Source organism: Anopheles stephensi, chromosome X (genome assembly GCF_013141755.1).
Source record: "Anopheles stephensi strain Indian chromosome X, UCI_ANSTEP_V1.0, whole genome shotgun sequence".
NCBI classification, from domain to species: Eukaryota; Metazoa; Arthropoda; class Insecta; order Diptera; family Culicidae; genus Anopheles; species Anopheles stephensi.
In genome coordinates this window covers 6,766,544-6,783,031 of record NC_050201.1, presented here as the reverse complement: position 1 = coordinate 6,783,031, position 16,488 = coordinate 6,766,544, and positions in this window count along the sequence as shown.

The window sequence follows — 16,488 nt, the reverse complement described above, 5'->3', positions numbered from 1 at the left end:
AAAAAAGAAAATGGCTGCCAGAGACTTCTCGAAGTTGTTTCCGTACCACAAAAACGGAATGATGACCAAACGTTCCTTCTTCCATTGGCGTTTTCGGGCTTTCATTTGCTAGAGGGAAATTGTTTATTTGGAAAACAAAATATTTAAGCTAATTTATCTGCGAATCGGCATTTGTTTTTGCTTCAGTTTTATTTCGAGCTTTCTGCTTTCCTTACTTCCACCGTACATTAAACAGTAACGGCAAGAGGGAAGGCTAAGTAAGGTGCGTATTCGGGAAAGGAAATTTTCCCGAACTAGCAACATTATATTTTACACCCATCCTCCCACACATTCCCCCCCCCCCATCACCAAGCCCCTCCTTCCATTCCCCCGAAGCACGTAGCGCGTAGTAACACGGAAGAAAACCATAAGGAGCAGTAGGTGACGGAGAGCAGGAGAAACAGTGGCCGAACGCTTTAACAAGGCGCGGAGAGGATGGAAAGATTATAAAGGGCGAATGGAAAACACACATTTCCCAATCGAAGGAAAAGCAGGAGCTCGTAAAATGGGGGAATATGTTTATACCCCCTCGAGAGAAATGGAAATCTAGGGGCGATAGAACGATCGAGCGTGCGAGCGAGATAGCGATAAAGCAAGTGTGAGGGTGTGAGGGAGACAGTGGGACATTGTTCTTTCTCGCGCACCGTGAAGGTGAAGGGCTTTTGCAATGTGGAAAATCTCCCGTCATAGCTGGGCATCCTTCCTTCATCGGTCAACGTCCGTCGTCCGAGGCAGCATATCTCACCCTAACCTAACCAAGAAACACAGCTAGGCTGAAGTAGACGAACAACCAAGAAGAGAAAGGGAAAAGCCATCTTCTTCGTTTCCAATAGCCACCCTCTCAACATCTTCCACCCCCTCCCATCTCTTCAATCCAACACTCCAACACACCATTGTCTTGAAAGATTAAGTGTTACGGAACGGAAATGAAAACGGAAAACCGAAGGAAAAGGACTACGCGTGCTAGTAGAAGTGTGTGTATGTGTGTGTCGTTTGTCCTTCCCGATATCGTTTCAGCCAGTTTTCCATCTTCACCCTCGGGATAATGGGGGTGGCAGAGTAGGGGGTTGATTGAAAGGGCGGAATGTCCTTTCGCAAACTTTGCTGTTTGTACATAGATATGTATACAGATATCTGTGTGTGTGTGTGTGTGCGCGCGTGAAGAAGTTACAGCAGCTTGTGTAGCAATCGACGACGCCGCCACTTGCAACAACCATCTCTGTTTGTCTTGCACAATTATCCTGCTCACTGTTGAACGTTTACACACAAGGGGTAGGAAGGGGGTGGAAAAGAAGGGTGGAAGGCCGTTATCTTTGCGGTTAACGATGGTTATGTGTGTGCCTTTGTTTTGCCGCCACCGTAAAGTAGCAAATGATGTGCTTTTTTTTCCACCCCCCTGTTCACCCTCAATCGCTTTCTCTTTCGCTCGGTCACACACACCTTCATTTCGAATGCGTGTCCTGTGTGTGTCGTCGTTATCCTTTCTGTCAAGCGGAGTGCCCCTGTTCGGGTTACTGCTGCTTTCACTTTCTTGCTAGGAAGAGTTTTTGTGAGGGTGAGGACACAACAGCGTGGATATAATAAAGGACCTGGGGAGACATTCCCTGCTTACTACTTGGTCTCGGTTTTCCTTGTGCGTGTCTTAGCAAAAGGACGCTAAGGATGTAAGCGTTGGTAGTCTTGCACACGAAGCCCAAAAGTCCTGTAGAAGTCTTGAGAAGCATCTTGGGTAAAGTTCAGTTCGCTCAGCTTCAAATCAACCTTAATCTTGGGCTGCGTAGCAAGTAAATTCCTACGTCGTCAAAGGGAGACAGAGAGATAGCGATCTATGTTCCACCAACCACTAACTTGATTGTGTTAGTGCCGTTGTTGCACAAGGCAGACAGAGAGAGAGAGAGAGAATCGGTAGAATCCTGCTCCTTTTTGCGTATATCTACAGCCCTCTAAGTAGACATCTTTTGCTTTTGGGAACGGGGTTTTCCACCATTTCCGTTATCCGGGTGGTGGTGGTGGGCTGTGGAATTGTTTGTCGCACGCAACTAGACAAGTGAGTGCAGGGGCAGCACGTCGCCCAAGTAGGCTCCCCAAGCGTGGCTGGCAGTACATAGTTCCGTTTCGCTATGGGTTATCCTGGGGACCAAGGTATAACTGTGCGATCCCCCCCCCCTCCTCCCCCCCCCCCTAAATTGTACGGCTCAGTAAATAGGCCCGTGTGTCATCCATCCTTTCTGCGTGTCTACACCGTGGAAATTCATCTGTAGCCATTTTGTAGTTCCACCAGTGCTTATATGCCTCCAGACGTACATGCCAAGGAGGAAGGTTTCGCTCTGGGTAAATATAGGTAGATGTCTTACCTAGTGTCCAATAAAACATTGCACTCTAAAGCAGCGTTAAGAACGCTAAATACGCTCACATCTTCAAAAGACTGTGAAGTACTAACTGTCAAGCTAGAATTGTTTTACATCTTAATCGGTGATTACGTATCAGCTAACAAACTAGGCGATATATCTCTTGAGGAACCTTGAAGAAGTGGTGTTTAGATAGAACCCACATTTATTAAACGGTCGTACTCAACGGGTCGTTCTAGGAGTTTAGTACTAGAAGTCTGGGATACATGTCAAATCTTTGAAGTTGCTTCTCTACCCAGCCTGGTCGATGGTCAAGCATCATCCCTAGACATCAGTATTAAACAATTAACAGATATTGAGTAGAACAGTCAGTAGCATTCAGTTGCAAACTAAAATCACATCTCCAGTACACCAAGTACAGGGTATCCTCGAATCTCAAGTGTCAAGGCATAAAACCACCATGGATTCCTGGAGGGGGGGGTCACTCTTGCACTATGTGTTGCATGCATTCGTCGCTTAGCAACTGCAATATTTCTGGTCAATACACAAGTCACCCCCTTAGCCCTTCAATGTACTTGGACAATCTATGTGTGTATGTGTGTGTGCTACTGTTGAAGAAATAAATTTGCTGACCGGAACATCCTTTTACCCCGGGTTGGCGGTTTTCGGCTTGGAGCGAGGAGCGTTTGCGCCCTACAGAAATTCGAGAGCATGTGTGAAGTAGTATGACTAAAGGCTTTCCCAGTCTCACCTTCTAGCAGTTTGCCGTCTGTGCCGTCTGTGCTATATCGACTTCTTCCAGGTCCATCATAGTAACGTTACCACCATTATTACCATTCTGTATGCGTTAGCAATTTACACCTCACCATTCACCGGCATACCAGCTCTCTCCTTCCTGGCGAATGCCGCCAGCCATTTCGGGCGTGTTGCAAATAAAGTGGACAGTCAGCAATGGAGAGCGTTTTGTTTTAAGACTTGCCCGTTGGGTAGCATATAGGTTTACCGAGAGTTCACACCTTTCAAGAATATTCCTCACTGGATGTTCAGCAATCAGATAATGGCATGTCCGCCATTAGGAGCTCAAACAAAACTTTACCTGAAAGAAGGATGCTGTATGGAGCATTCATAACGCACTGCTAGAGCTGGAACAAATATACATTGATCTAGCGGGTGGCTCTTTGTGGCCAATTCGATTACTGGTATATTCCTACACAGACCAAAATAATGACTGCGCCCGTGATGTACCTCTGAAATATGGAGAATTCACCAATGAGGACGTGGTAGACTTCAAGTTCTATCAAAAATACTGTCAAAGATATAGATAATACAGTGTCCTGGATGTTTCCATCTTTTCGACCAGATGACCTAGTAATGCTATCAAGAGTCTTGATCAGATGCAACACTCAACTGCAAGCTCCTACCACCAGACAATGGGAGGTAAACTCCCCAACTCTTAGACCAAAGCTAAAATAAATCCCCTACAACCATGCGGTGGTGTGGTTGCACCAAACGCGCGCGCACCTCCATTCCGGTTTAATGCGCCGTTGCCGTTGCGCGAGAGGACCCGCCACCAAACAGCGCGTGTCGCCTTTACGGAGGTTAAGAGTTCGGTAACGAACGTGTAGTAGTATAGGTCTCTGCCTGTATCGCCGCTTCACCCTAAATCAGAGGCCATATGTGAGTGAAGCGTCGTTACTTGGTGCATCGCATCCGTACCGGGTACGGGCAGGATATTGGGTGTGAGGCCACGCAGCAGGGTCGGTCGGTACCAACTGATGCGCAGTTTAGGTAGGCTTAACATGTGCGATCAATCGGGACAGATACAACTACAGCAAGCGTGTGTGAGAGAGAGAGAGAGAGAGAGCAGAAGAAGGAATGCGAGGTACAAAGACCGTAGAGACAGGCTGAACATGCATACTCGTTTGGGGAATATCTTTGGGGAACTGATGCAATGCGTTAAAGGTTCGCGAATTCTAGTTCCAGTAGGATTAAAACCTATGTCCACTAGGTCTGGGCAATATCAGAGATGTTATGTCAGAGCATCAGCTGTAGATTTAATGCAGCCTTTCGAGATATCATGATGAGAGGTATTAAAAGCCGACCAAGAACTGTTACTTCTTCATCTCTAAACGCTGTACATATATCTGTGAGTGTGTTTTTGAAATGCATCAAAAACACACACACACACACACGCATGAGGATAGCTTATTTTGAGCTTCATCTTCTAAGACTTTTAAATGAGCCTTGGCCGTCCTCTCTCTGCATCACCGTATTTCGGTAAGGATGGACGATGTGTCACGCAACATAAAATAAGCTGCGTATCATGATCATCATACACGCAACATATTTTGTTGTGCCTTTTCTTATGCTTTTTTTTCTCTCATTCCTTAGATTGTTGATGGTAGTGATACAGGGAGCATTTAAGATAGTGTGATGTGTTGATAATTAGAATTTTGGCAGCGTTTTTCAATCCATAGCCTATATCGACAATTTTACAGAATAAGAGAGAGAGAGAAAAGGAAAGAGAGATGACTTGGTTATACCCGTAGCTGGATAAATCAGTCCACTTCTTGATGGGGATGGGATTTGATCCTCAGTCCTGCCGGGTGAAGACCGACTCTGTTATCGCTTTCGGCCACCGGACCGCTCCAACCGTTTTAAAGATGGAGACAGATGTGTTTATATGACCCTTGCGGATTTTCAAATTTAAACTCTCTGCTGCAACTGTCCTTAATATTATCAAATTAGATGTCAAAAAAAGGAAAATAAAAATGGTACCTAAAACTCCATTTTTTTACCTTGATCCCACCAATTACATCGCGTGTGGTAGTGTGGAAATTTTTTTTGCTGTTTTGACATGGCAGACTGGATATAAGCATCGAATCGACCACGTGCATCGCGCCGAGTTGCTGCATGCACGTTTGCTGCACTACTACAACGCACCGACGCCATTCCCTCTAATGTTTCATCCTCCCTCTTACACACCCCCCCACGGAAACTCCTGTGTCTCGCGCGTGTGGTCTTGGGACGTTTTTTTCCGTCGTTACTACCCACCGTTTGAGTCAGAAAGGGAGCGAGAGAGAGAGAGAACGGGTAAACGCGGCATTTTTCGCGCGCGCTCGTTTTTTTTCTTTCTTTTCCTACGTTTTGTTTTGTTTTCTTCTTCTGTTTATTATGTTTTGTTTTCTTCTTCTGTTTATTATGTTGTGGTTCTTCTGCTGTCAAGTTTTGCTGCTGCTGCTGCTGCAACGAACCGCTCTAAAGCGACAGGTTTCTCCTTACAACAGCCAGTCGCTCTAACATCGCCTCTATGTGGCGGTCTCCATTGTTTGGTGGAAGGGGAGAAACATTGTGGGTGGAAAATAAACAAAACAAAGATAAAAAAATATGAAACCCTTCCACCATATGCAAGCCATGGGTATGCATACGCAAATTTACATGCAGTTCAAGCAACGGAGGACCAACGTGCGATTTGTCGGAGAAAAAGTTTTGGCGGGAAAAATCGGCGCCATTTGCAATACCGGGGCGGGAACCGCACACTACTTCCCGTCTTATCAGAGGGATTAGGTTACTTAATTTTAGTGTATTATCTAATTAAAATTAATTTTAGATTTTCGGCAATCGATCAAAATTCAGAAGTGCCATTTTGAAAATTCAAAATGGTGGCTCAAAAAAATGTTGTCATCAAAATGACCCTTTTTTCCCTGCAGATTTAACCACAGCAGATCAAGCATCAAGGCACGTTGTTTAAAACTTTGTACCGAGTGGTAATGATGCCTCGCTCTCTCTCTCTCTGTCTTTCTCTCTATCTCCCCCTCAGTGCCATTCCCGTGACGGGTTTCTGGTTTCAGATATGTCTCTGTATCGATTGATTATCGCCGTCCGGCAGTAGTAGTCTCGCTTTGCTAGACTTCCCTTCCCCCCCAAACACAACCCCCAGGAAAATGGGTTTCCCTTTGTCACACCTTCTCCAACGCTTGCTTGGGCGCATCACTTTTACTCTTCACGCACGCACTGTTGTTGTGCAATAACAATGTAGGTGTGTGTGTCGTAGACAACGCGTGACGTCACGCCGGTAAGCGCAACATAAAATCGGTCGCCCGAGAGAAGAGAGCCCTCATACACAGATAAAGGGATAAAGCGGGTGAGGGCCGGCGGGTGCTGTTCCGAGGGTGAAGTCCCAGCCAATAATCAAACCAATCGGGCAATCGATTTTTGGGATGCACGCACACACACACACGCACCAGCTCTTTTGTGCGAGAGAACCCGACCATAGCGACGACATATCCCGGACGACTTCAAAATTCTCTCCAGTGGCGTCCAAGAAATAAATGCTGCTTTTCTTATACTATGTGGGACAGGAGGCAATCTTAAGATGAGATTAACCTACCGGGCGGGCGGCATCAACACACACACACGGTATGATGTTCATCTCACTTCAGCAACTTCTTGGACAAAGCCGTTTTTTGGATGCCTATTAGACAGGTATGGTATAGCTCCCGGCATCTAACCTTGCTGATGCTGCTCATCGAAGGAACAGGAGAAGAGATGACGAACATATACCCATCCTCCCGTGTGTGTTTGTGTGTGTGTGTGTGTGTGTGTGTGTGTGTGTTACACAGCCGATCATCATCATCAACCTTCTTTGCAATAATGTTCCTGGTCCCCGGGTCCTAGAGCGGGACCGAATGTCGCAGCAAGCGAATGTCGACGATGGCGGCATTCTTTGGTGCATTAATTATTGGACGCGTTCGCATGCGCGCAAGAACAAGACACTGGCTTCCCGCACCATTTTGTACGGTACCCGGTACAAGCAGCGTTCGTGTAGCTTCTCCACGAGCAGGCTTCGGAAGGGCTAGTGTGTTAGTTATAAAGCGGCGGACATTATATGGCGTCCATCTTTTTTTTTTATTCCTTCTTGGAAGCAAGAGCCGAAAAAGTGTCTTCCGAGTGTTCCATGCTGCTGGGCCCACCTTAACAGTAAGGCTGTAGTCTGACAACCATCGAACAAGACACAAACAGTCCGTGGAGAGATGCACGGACAAAAACAGTTTTATATGGACAAAACCATGAAACTCGCTATAAAAAGGGACTATGGGAAATTCGATAGATCTCACCGAGACCTTTCCGAATCCTATCTGGATGGCCTCTGTCTGGCTATTTGTATGGCTATTTTTAGAGATAATGTCTTGGAACACTTTTTCGACAAAAAATGTTCGAGCAGATGCTCTGAACATGATCATGTCTTGTTCGATGCTCCATATAGGGAACGCAGCCTAAACGTTAGTTCACGAATCGCGATCTCAAAGCGAAAACTAAACGTATTGAAGACTTATCGTTTAAAGATCTCAATTATTCTCCTCACATTGATTGAAGCACACATCCATCTTCATCCACGAACTTTCATGGAAACACATAAAAAGTGTCTGTCTGGGCTCAAAATCTTTCCGAATATTCAGTAAAAGGAACTGAGAAATCTCTTCTACGTAAAGTTTTTCGTCAATTCTCTTCTCCAGGGATGTTCAAGTTAATACTAAAAAGTGTACTAAAAGGATATATTCTACTACTCCAATTCAAGTCTGCTGAAATAAAATTTAGTGATCCGTCTTAAATTGGGTAATTTGTCGTTTCTTCGTCGAGACGAAATTATATTCTGACATTTCTGAAAGAGGTCGCATCATCTGATGAGAACAAGTTCAGAACTTTTGTTGGTTGAATTTATCGCTAAAGGTATTCCCGCTGTCATCATTATAGACCAAAAATGATTAAAGTTTGCCAAGCAGCCCTATTTACACTGAGCAACATCTCGGTGAACCAAGGCGTTAACTTTGTCTTACAGGGTTTTCGCCATAGAGATAGGATACTGCGAAGCATGAAATTTTTCAGCAATCGATAGCCGAATCCATGTATATACCATCGATGTTTGAATTCTCCACATTTTTGTTCGTTATTAATTTGTCACTCAAGATTGAGAATCAGTAATTTGTATACTTTTTTTGGTACAAAACATTAATTTTCACACCTCTTTTTCGAACAAAAACTTCCTAAATTAAATTAAACCCGAAATTAGATAGATGTTTTCCTCGACTCCTCAAGTTAGCTTATATAAACCTACTCGCTAATCGCACATGCAAATCGCTATTTCGATTACCGCAAATCTATCACAAACGTTCGCGCGTTTCCTATCAATTGCGGAACCCTGTAAGTAAGGTGAATCCACCGAACAAAAGCTTGAAACATCCTGAAAGCTTATAGATGCGTGTAGAAGCTTTACACCGTGTCGTGTACACTCGGTCGGTGACATGTAGCAACTGATAGCTAACCATTAACTTAAAACTAAAGATTAAAAAAAAAGTGAAAGGTACTTTCATGTATCACCCTTGTTAAATACAGAATTATCGCACGTTTAAGGGCCAACTAACAGAAACGCGCTCGCGATAGAGAAAAGCTTCCCGCAAAGCTTAAAGCTCTTACGTAAAAGCATCTCGTAAAAGCTCGTTCGGAAGCTTTTGTGCCTCGAAAGCTACACGCAGGGCTTCAAGGGCGTAAGGTTTGTCAATTTTTCCTTGCTTTCTGTTTCATACTGCTTTACCCAAAGTGTGATAAGCTTTCTTGTCGTATTACTTCAAATAAAAACTTATTTTTTAAATAAAAATTAAAAATAAATGATTTAAATAAAATTGTGCTAAAAACTTCAACCATCACACCTTTAAATTCGGTAATAACCATGTTAATCAGTAGTTTGATGTTCGATGTGACTCAAGAGTCCTTCTTCTCGTCCTTTTTTTTTTCTTTTGGCCGTGTAGTCCGGTTTGAAAGTTACGGATTTTTGATACAATCTCCCTCCCTTCTGTGGTCGACAACGGTCGTTTAGAGCGAAAAGTAAATTAAACGAAAAATAAAACCCCAACCCTCAACCACATCACCCGTGCGTGTGTTCAAGGGTACAAAAAGACAGAGGGACCTCCGAACTTCAAGGTTTTGTACCCTCCCGTTCGTTAGAGGTTTCGTCTGGTTTTTTTCCTTTCCCAACTTTGCTTTCAATTATTCTTCTTCTGGCCTTTTTGGTGTGCTCTAGGCCGGTTTTGATGTGATGTTTGGCGGTTCCTGCTTTGCTTGGTTTTCTTTTCGCTTTCGGGATTTTGCGTTTATCCACGCCGTTGCTTTGCTGCCCGTTCTTGAATTTTATTGTTTTATTATATGACTCGGGCCTGGGTTTTCTTTTCATTTTCTTCCCTTTTTTACGCGTCATTCCAGAGAGAGAGAGAGGCCCTTCTTCGTACCTTTTTTACGTGCGCGTAGTACCCTTTTCTCTTTTAGCCCAAGTCGCGCACATATAACAAGAGGGTACCATCGGTTTTGGGGTTTGTTCGTTCGCGCGTGATCTCTCCACCACTGGCGACTCTTGCCGGCAAGGCAAAACCGGTAGGGTTGTATGTGTGGAATTAAAATAAAACAAAACATCGAAATTAACCCCCCATTACCCCCTGTCCCACACATGAAATACTCCACCCCCCTTCCATCCGCCACCCAATCCACCACCCTCCCAACAATCGGGGGTTTATCCGTCTTTCTTCTTTGACCGGTTCCATCAAGTCAACCATTCTACACGTACTTGGTGCATTTGATATAGAGGTCTCTCCGGGCATGTGTGAATTCATATTTCGTTTATTCTCGGAACGATCGTCTCGCGGTTTGCTGACATGACCCCTTTCAAACATATGATGATGCCTTCGTCTTATTCTTCTTCTTGTGCGAGTAAATATAAATGGAAGGCAAAACAAGCGGTTACACATTCTCACGCTGTCATCGAGACGCGCGGGAGCACGTTGAGAATAATTTTGCAGGGTTACTAGGGGAGGCAAACAAAACGTCGCCCCGGCTCACACGCACCAACGCTAATCGGATGCGGCAGTATTGGCGTTTTGGCACACTGGCCGGTGTGTTAACCGTGGAATTCAATACAAACGAAAGACAGAAAAAATACTGAAATTCAAATTGATTTGAATTTTCTTCAGCCCCTGGAACCATGCTGGAATATTGGTTGTATGAGTATGAGTGAGGAGGCGTACGGAAAGCCCTGAACTAAGATATGATTGCGATGGGTGATGCTTGCAAAAACCTTCCTGGCGTGATTGTATTTTGTTATTGCTTGGCTTTTTGTTTGCATGCTTTACACCATCACATCAACAAGGGCACAGAAAGGTCCGTTCAGGTTCACACCAAGCTGTGTGTTTGCATATTTTCCCTCACATCTCGCCACTGAAACGCCGCTGAAACCTTCTGTGGAGGATGAAAGTGAAGCAAACAATGGACTTGGAGAGGAGAAGAAGAAGAGATAAAACTATCCGGGAAGAATAGTAACCAATGAGCATGTTTTGTGTCTCACGAGAGTGTTTATAATCGCGATACCGCCATTCCGGCACAAATGGCTCGTTCACGGTCGGAACACACACAGGCGAATAAAGTTCTTCCCTTTTATGTTTGTTCCCCCAACGCATTTTTCCCCCCATTTTTGTCCCTCCGTGGGGCCGAATGTTTGTGTGTGTGTGTTTGCGTGTTTATGTGGAGCTCAGAGATCCGATCGATCGAAGCTAAGCCACCGTCGATGGGACAAACCGAAAGAGTACCTAACTCCGGCTCGTATGCTAGCGCTTTGTGTGATAGAAGCTACCCTGTCTTGTGCACATTGCCAAGGTTCGTGTTTGGGTACGACGCTTGTGTACTCAATGCCCTCTGCGCGGGATAGTAGACCAGCAAAAGCAACAACAAAAAAACAGCAATGAAAATTAATGGACAAAAGAGAGAAGCAACGTATAGCAAAAAAAAAGAAACAGCGATGGCTACAGTTCTCAGGGAGAGCATATAACATAACTCCGCCGTATCGCGACCCGGCCAGAGCCAAACATCTTTCCGACGCGAGAGCGAGCATAGAGTGAGAAGAATTAAATGCAGGGTTCACTTCTTTGCAAGCATACTATTTTTCTTAGTGAGCAATAAAGATTGCACACCAGAAATGATTTGATGAAAGCTATGGAATCGTTAACATTCTGGAAATTATAAATTTTAGACAAATTAAAGGGCTTTAGTCTGAATAAAGATCCCACCCCACTCCCCTCATTTCTCGGTGAATGTGTCGTCGCAAGGAAATAAATTTAAGGCTAATCCTGAATATCGAACCACCCCCACTTGCGGACACTCAGTATTCACAACTGAGATACCCAAAGGCGTGTCTTTTTTCTTCCTTTTTAATTGGCTCAACTTAAAACTTAATTTTTTTGGACTTGATTTATAAAAAAATAAGATATAAAATTAATAAAAAAAAACAAAATTAAAAAAAAATTACCCGAAAAAAAATCATCAAAGAAAACCCTGCAAATTAGGATTTCGTGCCAAAAGACACGCGCACACTCATTCTACGACCGCGATACAGAAATATGCGTTGAAAACGCCAAAAAGGAAGGGGTTTTCGTCCACGAAATATACGTGTGTATGTGTGTGCGTATTGTTCTTGGCCGTTCGAACGACGCCATTCGACCGAACAGAAAAGTGTATCCCGAGGGACGATGACGCCGCGCCACGTAACGCCGGGCCCGTGTGTGGAAAAGCGGTGCGCATCGACCGCGGCTGGCTCCTTCATATATGCCCGTCACGCGCTTTTTCCCATTCTGTTTAATGCGCAATGTACCGCGACCTCAACCGGTTTCTTTTTCCCTTTTTTCTTCTCTCCTTTGCGTCCGCTTTCCGCAGCAAACCACCGGATCCCGGTCGTGCGTTCAGTTTTTCTTGTTATTTTGTTGTTTTTACTGGTATGTTCCAACACAACTTTCTATGAAAAGCAGAAACCCGTTCTTCAGCACACATACATATACACAGATACAGGCGCACGCATACCACTGCATAATATATATATATATATATACACGCAGTCGGAAAACGATTCCCTAGTTTTCATCGGCAAACACGAAGAAACAGCACCGTTCCGGGCGGATAGTGTTGGAAAGAGCGAGACAGCCGGAAAAGTTAATCGACAGTGAAGAAACCGAAGAACAAGCCGGCAAAAGTACACTGGGATGAAGTTGCAGCAAAAGCAACGAAAGAAAAACGAAACCCCTGGGTAAGGGATAGGATACCCGGCAGCAGCAGCAGCAGCATCACAGCACCAGCAAAAGGCAGGGGTTTCCCAGGGTGAAGGGATGGAATGGGATGTGAGCAGGACAAGGCAAAGAACAGGATAGGAAGGAAGGTTATACCCGTGTATACGAGGGGCCTATAAACGAGGGCCATAAATTATGAGCATCGGCCCTCTGGTACGTAGCCAGTTTCTGTACCTCGCCTTACAGTTTTTGGTGCCGTCCCTTCTCTATTTCGCCCTTAGCCAGCCGGTTTTATTTTATAAATGTCTACCTGACAGAAATATATTCCACCTTTCTTTTGTGTTTTCGCGCTATGCCCCTCTAGCTTCATCCACACCCTGGGCATCGTAAGCAACCGAACTTACTGTTCTTACGGTATTGCTAGGATAAAGTATTGCAAACCTACGCCGTTCATTGATTAGAAGGGGTCTGCGCTTTTCCGTGTAGTTTAATGCGTATTTTCCGTAGTAAGTTGGTTTTTAGCAAGCAGCCGTAGATCACCCGGAAGATTTGCCGACCCTGACAATGAAACCACTCGTATACGATGTGGACATACAAGGTGACCTCTAATGCGCATTGAGATCTTCTGTTAGTCGACAAATTGGATCCTATAGTTACGCGCTAAACTTTGCCGAATGTTGACTTGTAACCTTCAGACAAAAGTCATCCAAAAGTTTTGTTTTATTGTTGTACACAAATTTGACAAAATGACAGACATGACCTAAGAGGTCTGTAGGCCAAGAAGAAGAGGAAGCTCAAAACGAATACTATTCCAGAGGATATTAATCAAGAAAAATGTAAAATGAATGGCTTAGAATGGGGTCTATGCCAGCCAGTACTTATCGGACGCTACAACTGCGTCCCGGTCTTGGCCTGCTGCAACAATCCTCAACCCTGCTCATAGTTAAGCGCCATCGTCTATTATCCCGGTCGTTCTTGCGGACTCATCAACGCCATCACTTCATCTCAATTTGCGCCTATCACGCCTCCAAGGACTTTAGGGGATGGGTCGTCCGATACCATTCTCATGACATTACCATCCCCACCGGAGCCTGGCTAGTCTAATTCGCTGCACAATGGCGTGATCAGGCTTTGGTCTGCCATTTCTGGCTTTCTGTGACTAGGTTTTGCCCGTAGTAAAGTAGTAAACCCTCTTTTATGGGGGAAAGGCGGTATGGATGGGATTTGAACCCCGGTCCTACCGTATGAATCAGCGATAAGCGACTAGATGTCAAAATAGTATATCTGTTGACAAACGCTTCAGGTTAAGCTTTTCCTGTTGTAGTCTGGCAGAAGCATGCTAAAAATCTTCAGATTCTAAAGCTTATGCCACCAGCTTAGATTCCAATGTCAGAAATGACAGGTCCGAAACCTCTAGAGTCTCTAGCCCCAAAGAAGAAAAAAAAGTTAAAAAAAATTAATTAATAATTGAAATTGCTCACATTTTTGCTTAATAGCACTTGTTTTGTGAAAAAACAAACGGTGTTAATTATGATTATAAAAAATTATCTCGAATCACTTCTGCAAAGATATGCTGCTCAAGAATCCCTCTAAGGGTGATCGTATCACGAGGCACTTGTTTTCACAATTCGATCGATGGCCACCCTAGGTACACCGTACGGGCAAAAACCGAATGCGTCAGCGAATAGCCAAGCTATCGCACTTGGCTCACACACACACACACCAAGCAGCGCCTAAGATTGTATGTATGTTTTTTGTTGTATGATTGGCCACAAAAGCGAATGGGGAAACATGGGGCAGCAGCAGCAGCAGCACATGGTGCGCGTGTTGGATCCGTTGCTCTGCTGGTGTGGGTGTGTAGCGTGATGTGGAGGAGATATACACACATCTGCCTTCTCGTCGTGCCGTCTCCCAGCCCTTCTTGTTCTCCCGTCATGTTATACTGCGCAGTACGGTTGAATGTTGCCGGGAGAAGCTGCCTTTGTGGTTGAGTTTGGGGCACTGGAGTACGGGAGGGGTTTCGCATGATGTTGCCAAGTCTCTAGGGCGCGCGCGCGCTCGTTAGAATCTCCCCAAACACACAGTGTTCGATCGATGTTTGGAAAGGAGATGTACAACGCCATGCTACTACCATTATTACAAATGCGGATACAAATGCACTCACACAGAGAGGAACGGTATAGGAAACAGATGGGAATGTTGCCGAAGGAGACCTGTTTGTGTGTTGCCTTTTTAGCTGTTTGTGTGCGTATATATGGATAACGTGCTATGTACAATGGGATGCGTGGGAACCAGCATCGACCAGCACTGGATGGTCCATGAAACTGTGCAAGAGTGTTGGCATGTGCCTGCCGCTTCTGTATATCCACGCAAGTCTCTCGCACTTCTTCAGCTCAGTGAGTTCTGAGCAATGTGCAATGAGCTGGCCCCATTTTAGTTTGCAGAGCCCCATGCTCTATTCCACATGGTTGCCACAAAAAAAAATGGCGAAAAGATATCGCCACACACTGTATGTGTGGTACTCCAATCTTGTCATGTTAGTCGTATGCACCCAGAGAGCATTTTATCCATAGAACCCTGGCTCGAGAATATGCATATTCTACCCAGCATAATCTCTCACTCGCGTCCACAGGGCTCACGTGCGCAACGAGCGGGCATCGCAAGAGCGGGAGAGATAATAAAAATAGGCCCTTTCTTATCATCACACAACACCGCAATATTGATTACGTCTGGCGCACATACACACAGCCTCTCAAATGATGAAAACCGTGCGTCATCACAACCAGATGTCCACAAATAGTGCAAATTGTTGTACCTTTTTTTTCATAACTGCACTCATATTTGTGTCGCCAAAGACTATTAGAAAAAGCGGGCGCAAACATGTTGCCGAGTAACTTCCGATATCCCCGGTACTCCACTCCGTTAGCCTTTGGAACTCAAATTTTTAGGCTCCTGCGTAGCCATTTTTTCGGCGCTGCACTGGAGAGGAAGTATGCGTAACATCGTGTCCCGTAGCGAATTTCTTTTCTCTGTTGTTCTCTCATTTTGTGCATCAATTATTATAGTGCTGTTTTTTTCGTTAAAACCTGATTAATGTTTGCCTTACGTTGTTTCCACTTTCCCGTAAACTATTTCAGTTTGCGAGTGAGAGAGAGAGACAGAATGAGAGAGCGAGCAATGTGCATTACAGATAAGATTGCGTATCCATATAACCCAGGCATCATGTGCGCGCTTGTATATGTTTGACGTGTGGGAAACGGATCAAATTGTACACGCCACCACACCACCGCTTCAGCGCGTGGTAATTGGACGGACGGACGGACGGACGGACGGACGGACGGACGGACGGACGGGCTAGAAAATTGATGCATGAACCCCTCGTCGTCGTCGTTTAGTTCTTTCTTTTTCGCATTCGTGCGGAAACCGGTCGATTTTGCCGGTTTGTTTGCCTGGCGTCCCTGTTTGTCCTATTGATGTTTTCGATCGTTCAATAATAATGATCCCAAAACACGCGGTGTGGCACGCGCTTAGGTGTTTCTCGACCGAGCCTGCTAGTGCGATGAGATGTGCAGGCGCGCGTTTCTCACTTCTCGCACTAGAAATGACTTTCTGTTAGTGAGTTGGTTGTTATGCTTTTTTTGGTGCTTGGGAAGATAAGTATTTTTTCTCAGTAGTAGTATCGAATTAGTTCGGTCTTTCATCACTACTATGAACTATGAACCCAGTGAGCAAAGATTCGTGTATACTTCCGTGTTAGGAAATTGAATTAACATTTGCAGCTTCCGATGAACATTCAAGCGTGTAATATAAACGTTAATTTAAAACAAAACAAAGCCTGGAATTCGCACATATCAAATAATTATTATAAAGAAAACTATTTCATTTTTTTAATATGAAATTCAAAATAAGTTTTATTATTATTATTATATTTTTTGTTCACTAGATCACTGATTTAAACGAGTTTTTTTTTAACTCAAGAATTTCATCCACATCATAAACGCTGA